This window comes from Chanodichthys erythropterus, chromosome 8 (assembly GCF_024489055.1).
Source record: "Chanodichthys erythropterus isolate Z2021 chromosome 8, ASM2448905v1, whole genome shotgun sequence".
Taxonomy (NCBI): domain Eukaryota; kingdom Metazoa; phylum Chordata; class Actinopteri; order Cypriniformes; family Xenocyprididae; genus Chanodichthys; species Chanodichthys erythropterus.
Genome location: NC_090228.1, coordinates 7462699 through 7468746, shown reverse-complemented (window position 1 = coordinate 7468746; position 6048 = coordinate 7462699). Strand labels below are relative to the sequence as shown.

General features: G+C 39.8%; 2 long non-coding RNA genes across 2 annotated transcripts; both read right to left on the bottom strand.

Annotated features, from left to right (window-relative positions):
- LOC137023830 (uncharacterized) lies at window positions 1-1922 on the bottom strand. The gene is made up of 3 exons (XR_010895589.1): window positions 1789-1922; window positions 1072-1166; window positions 1-912 (listed from the first exon to the last, which is right to left on the bottom strand). It is a non-coding gene; the product is annotated as an uncharacterized lncRNA (long non-coding RNA).
- Window positions 1923-3586: 1664 nt separating this feature from the next.
- Window positions 3587-4823, bottom strand: LOC137023829 (uncharacterized). Its single transcript, XR_010895588.1, has 3 exons — window positions 4696-4823; window positions 3985-4079; window positions 3587-3825 (listed from the first exon to the last, which is right to left on the bottom strand). It is a non-coding gene; the product is annotated as an uncharacterized lncRNA (long non-coding RNA).
- Between the last annotated feature and the right edge of the window lie 1225 nt (window positions 4824-6048).

The window sequence follows — 6048 nt, the reverse complement described above, 5'->3', positions numbered from 1 at the left end:
CTACAACACAGCTTGACTCAGTGGCTCAGGTGATAAAGTGTTGCTCTTTGATCATGGAGACCTGAATTCAAACCCAGCTATTGCTTGTGTTAATTACTTGCTATTATATCCAACAAAGTGGCCCAAACTCCAACATTCAATATGAAAGTCACAGTGGTGTGAGTGACTAAACACATGTTCCCTGGTTACGAGACTGTGATAGAGACATGGGTTCAAATCCTACTATCACTTATGTAAAATTGTTGCCATTATATTCAACAAAGTGGCCCAAATGTCAATCTTCAATCTGAAAGTCACAGTGGCACAAGTGACTAAACACATGTTCTCTGGTGATGAGACTGCGATAGAGGCTTGGGTTCAAATCCCACTATTGCTAACATTAAATTGTTGGCATTATATCCAACAAAATGGTCCAAACTCCAGCATTCAGTGTGAAAGTCACAGTGGCACAAGCGGCTAAACACATATTCCCTGGTGACGAGACCATGATAGAGATATGGGTTTGAATCCAACTATCGCTTATGTAAAATTGTTGGCATTATATTCAACAAAATGGCCCAAATGCCCAACCTCAGTGTGAAAGTCACAGTGGCACAAGTGGCTAAACACACGTTCTCTGGTAATGAGACTGCAATAGAGACGTGGGTTCAAATCCCATGACTGAAAGCTTGAACTAGTTTATTGTAAATCACAGGTCAGGAAACAGTGAAATATAAGTTCCTGCACATGTTCAGACATGAGATCTGTGGCTCACAGGTTAAGAGCGCTGCCTCACGGGTTCAGAGGTTGCTGGTTCAATCCCAGCTGGATCTCAGAGATATGAGTGAATGGTGTGAGCGTGAAGGGGTGGGGATGAGTCGGGTCCCCCCCTGAGCCCCGGTACCATGTGCAGCAGGGGTTATACTTTTCTGTCTGAAAAAGAAAAATTAGCTGTATAAAAATTTTGGACCGCCGTCCCTTCCCCACCTACTTAGGTTACCATCATTTGCTTTTCAAAGGGACCACCCCTCAAAAAGAAAATGATAGTAACCTACGCATTTACAAGCCAAAAACACACATTACAAGCCTTACCTGTCCATCAGCAGAAGTCCATCATTACAGTCAATCTCTGTCCACACTTCCTACAGCTCTGCTTCTGATGACTGGGTGTCCAAACATCCCTTATTCTGTAGAGAAACACATAATAAACACACACATTACTCCATATCTATATCTAAAACATCAGATTAAAAAAGATAGCTCAAATAATAGCTCATAAATATAAGATGACATATGTTAGTGCTGCCAGTTAAACAAGTATAAAAATTGAACACTGCAGATCTACTAAAGCATGAAGCAGCAGAACATCAGAGCTTCACACTCCAACTGACTCTAATAACAAACATCAGTCCAGTAGATTATTGCCTCCAGTAAGACTACAACAACAGCAATGACAAAAACACCATTCCTTATTATTCTGCCTGATAATATGAATATCAGATGGTGATTCATTCAAAGATTATAAAGGAAACGCAACAGCTACAATTCATCTGTTCTTGTGAAGGTGTGAGTGTGAGTTCAGTGAGAGAAGAGCATGTAAACAAACTGAGAAACTTTCACAGAAGACGCGACTGCCTTCATATAATAACAAGCAGCATTTAAACAACAAGATTGAGTTTAAAGACACTGAGAAAATGAACCTGACAAGCCCTGCTGTGACATCAACAGAACCATGTTTCAGTACAAACACAATCAAACTAAACAAGGATCATTACTAGAGAAATTCAGTTTATGTGTAAAGTGACTTACCGAGGAGTCAATGACACTCGATTCCCGCATTTTATCGCACCGTGAGTGGGTTTATTTGCTGGAATATGTGCAGTTGTGTGATAATAGCTGTCATCTGCACGTGTCGTAGCGACTGTCATCAAGCGTCATTGTTGTCAAGGACCCAAAGGTGTCGCGCTGACCGTGAAACACGCTCGCGCCGCCTAGTGGAGCGGATGGTAAACTGCGCTCGAGTTTCTGTCACTGCTTTCAGTGCTGTTGCGTCAAGCTAGTGTTCTGGGTGAGTGAATTTGTGGTCTGGGTGAGAGAGCTGAAGTTTAATTTTCACATATTTGAAAACTAATCAATGTTTTGTCAGGATGTGAGTCAGATCAGCTCTCATCTGATGGGGTAAGACAGATAAAATGATCTGCTGAAAGTCACAGGCCTCGAGCGTAAACACAACACACGTGACGAAAGAGCTGAGATTCATTTAGTTTGTGTCAAATATATTTGTTTTTATCTGTCTTAAGTCATATTTATCACGTTTGTTCACAGTTAATGATATAACGACTAAACATTTAATGTTTAAAAGCAGTGTTTTACTCATTAATATAACAGGCACGTGCATTTCAAAGTTTCAGATCAGTTTCAGCGCCGTCTTGTGGATAATAAGTGTATCTGCATGAACCACAGCAGTATGAAATGTAACCATAGACAGTAAAAGAAGAATGTAACTTCGTGAAAGAAACCTAGCCATCCGATTATGCTAAATATTCCGGTTGATTTATTTATTTATTTAATTAAATGACAAACATTCACAGAAACACATGTTTTCCTGAAAATACAGCAGCATGGGAAATGTTGTCCAGTTTTCCAGCAACAGACTCCGTGAGGAGATCTTCTGTGCCTCTGATGAGGAGGAGGTGAATGTAAGAGTCCTCTGAGGTCAGTGTCTCCCCCTTGTGGACGATAAGTGTATCTGCATTCATATATGAAGAAAAGAAATAAAGCAGGACTGTCTGTCTAATCCTGCTCCTGGTGATCCACTTTCCTGAGTTTAGCTCCAACCTCATTACAAACACCTGAAGCAGTTAATCAAGGTCTTCAGCTTTACTAGAAACTTCCAGGCAGATGTGATGATCTCTGTGTTTCTAATTCATATCAAATCAATTTACTTGAATAAATAAATGCTGTTTACTAGTCATGTGTGTGTTTCAGTTTGAGTTTGACATGTAAAGAATGAATAAATGAAAATTCTCATGAGTGTGTGTACATTACATTTACATACAGTCACTCATTTCACTCAGATAATATGGTGGAAATTATGAAGTGATTCATGTTCTTGAGGCAGTAAAAGCTGACAAAGCCAAGAACACAAATTCACTGTCTGCATTACAAAAAAACATTGCTAAAGATAATTAAATCGATGAAAAATTTCTCATGATCATCACAGACGCTGTGGCTCAGTGGACGATTAACTGCTGATTGTATGTGAATGTCCTGAGATCAAATCCCACTCTTGCTTATATGAAATTGTTGCTATTATATCCAACAAAGTGGCCCAAACTCCGGCATTCAGTGTGAAAGTCACAGTGGTGTGAGTGACTAAACACATGTTCCCTGGTTACAAGACTGTGATAGAGACATGGGTTCGAATCCAACTATCGCTTATGTAAAATTGTTGGCATTATATTCAACAAAGTAGCCAAATGCCAGAGCTCAATGTGAAAGTCACAGTGGCACAAGTGACTAAACACATGTTCTCTGGTGATGCGACTGTGATAGTGGCTTGGGTTCAAATCCCACCTCAATCATGACAGACACCTGAAAGCTTGAATTAGTTTATTGTAAATCACAGGTCAGGAAACAGTGAAATATAAGTTCCTGCACATGTTCAGACATGAGATCTGTGGCTCACAGGTTAAGAGCGCTGCCTCACGGGTTCAGAGGTTGCTGGTTCGATCCCAGCCAGATCTCAGCGAAATGAGTGGATGGTGTGAGCGTGAAGGGGTGGGGATGAGTCGGGTCCCCCCCTGAGCCCCGGTACCATGTGCAGCAGGGGTTATACTTTTCTGTCTGAAAAAGAAAAATTAGCTGTATAAAAAATTTGGACCGCCGTCCCTTCCCCACCTACTTAGGTTACCATCATTTGCTTTTCAAAGGGACCACCCCTCAAAAAGAAAATGATAGTAACCTACGCATTTACAAGCCAAAAACACACATTACAAGCCTTACCTGTCCATCAGCAGAAGTCCATCATTACAGTCAATCTCTGTCCACACTTCCTACAGCTCTGCTTCTGATGACTGGGTGTCCAAACATCCCTTATTCTGTAGAGAAACACATAATAAACACACACATTACTCCATATCTATATCTAAAACATCAGATTAAAAAAGATAGCTCAAATAATAGCTCATAAATATAAGATGACATATGTTAGTGCTGCCAGTTAAACAAGTATAAAAATTGAACACTGCAGATCTACTAAAGCATGAAGCAGCAGAACATCAGAGCTTCACACTCCAACTGACTCTAATAACATCAATCCAGTAGATTATTGCCTTCAGTAAGACTACAACAACAGCGATGACAAAAACACCATTCCTTATTATTCTGCCTGATAATATGAATATCAGATGGTGATTCATTCAGATTATAAAGGAAACGCAACAGCTACAATTCATCTGTTCTTGTGAAGGTGTGAGTGTGAGTTCAGTGAGAGAAGAGCATGTAAACAAACTGAGAAACTTTCACAGAAGACGCGACTGCCTTCATATAATAACAAGCAGCATTTAAACAACAAGATTGAGTTTAAAGACACTGAGAAAATGAACCTGACAAGCCCTGCTGTGACATCAACAGAACCATGTTTCAGTACAAACACAATCCAACTAAACAAGGATCATTACTAGAGAAATTCAGTTTATGTGTAAAGTGACTTACCGAGGAGTCAATGACACTCGATTCCCGCATTTTATCGTACTGTGAGTCGGTTTATTTGCTGGAATATGTGCAGTTGTGTGATAATAGCTGTCATCTGCACGTGTCGTAGAGACTGTCATCAAGCGTCATTGTTGTCAAGGACCCAAAGGTGTCGCGCTGACCGTGAAACACGCTCGCGCCGCCTAGTGGAGATGATGGTAAACTGCGCTCGAGTTTCTGTCACTGCTTTCAGTGCTGTAGCGTCAAGCTAGTGTTCTGGGCGAGTGAATTTGTGGTCTGGGTGAGAGAGCTGAAGTTTAATTTTCACATATTTGAAAACTAATCAATGTTTTGTCAGGATGTGAGTCAGATCAGCTCTCATCTGATGGGGTAAGACAGATAAAATGATCTGCTGAAAGTCACAGGCCTCGAGCGTAAACACAACACACGTGACGAAAGAGCTGAGATTCATTTAGTTTGTGTTTGTGTCAAATATATTTGTTTTTATCTGTCTTAAGTGATATTTATCACGTTTGTCCACAGTTAAACAAGTCATATAACGACTAAACTTTTAATTATGTTTAAAAGCAATGTTTTACTTATTAATATAACAGGCACATGCATTTCAAAGTTTCAAAAACTTTTTTGTGCTACTTTTTAGAAAGAAATGGAATCTGTGAGGATTTCCAGTCAGGATTTAGACCATACCATAGTACTGAGACTGCTCTCGTTAGAGTTACAAACGATCTACTCTTATCATCCGATCGTGGCTGTATTTCTCTATTAGTGTTATTAGATCTCTGCTGCTTTTGACACTATCGATCATAACATTCTTTTAAAAAGACTTGAAAACTATATTGGCATTAGTGGAATTGCTTTGGCATGGTTCAAATCTTACTTATCTGACCGTTATCAGTCAGTAGTAGTTAATGAAGAGATGTCGTATCGATCACAGGTTCAATATGGAGTACCACAAGGCTCAGTACTAGGACCGTTGCTTTTCACTCTGTACATGCTGCCCTTAGGAGAGATAATTAGGAAGCATGGTGTTAGTTTTCACTGCTACGCTGACGATACTCAGCTCTATATTTCCTCGCGCCCTGACAAAACCTACAAATTCACAAAACTAACAGAATGCATAGCTGACATTAAAAACTGGATGAAAAGAAATTTCTTATTATTAAATTCAGAAAAAACTGATATCCTAATCTTTGGACCAAAAACTTCCTCACGAAAAAACTTTGAATACTCTCTAACACTTGACGGGTGCTCCATTAAACCTTCGTCCTCAGTTAGGAACCTGGGTGTGCTCTTTGATACCAATCTTTCATTTGAAAGTCATGTTTCTAGTATCTGTAAAACCGCCTTCTTCCA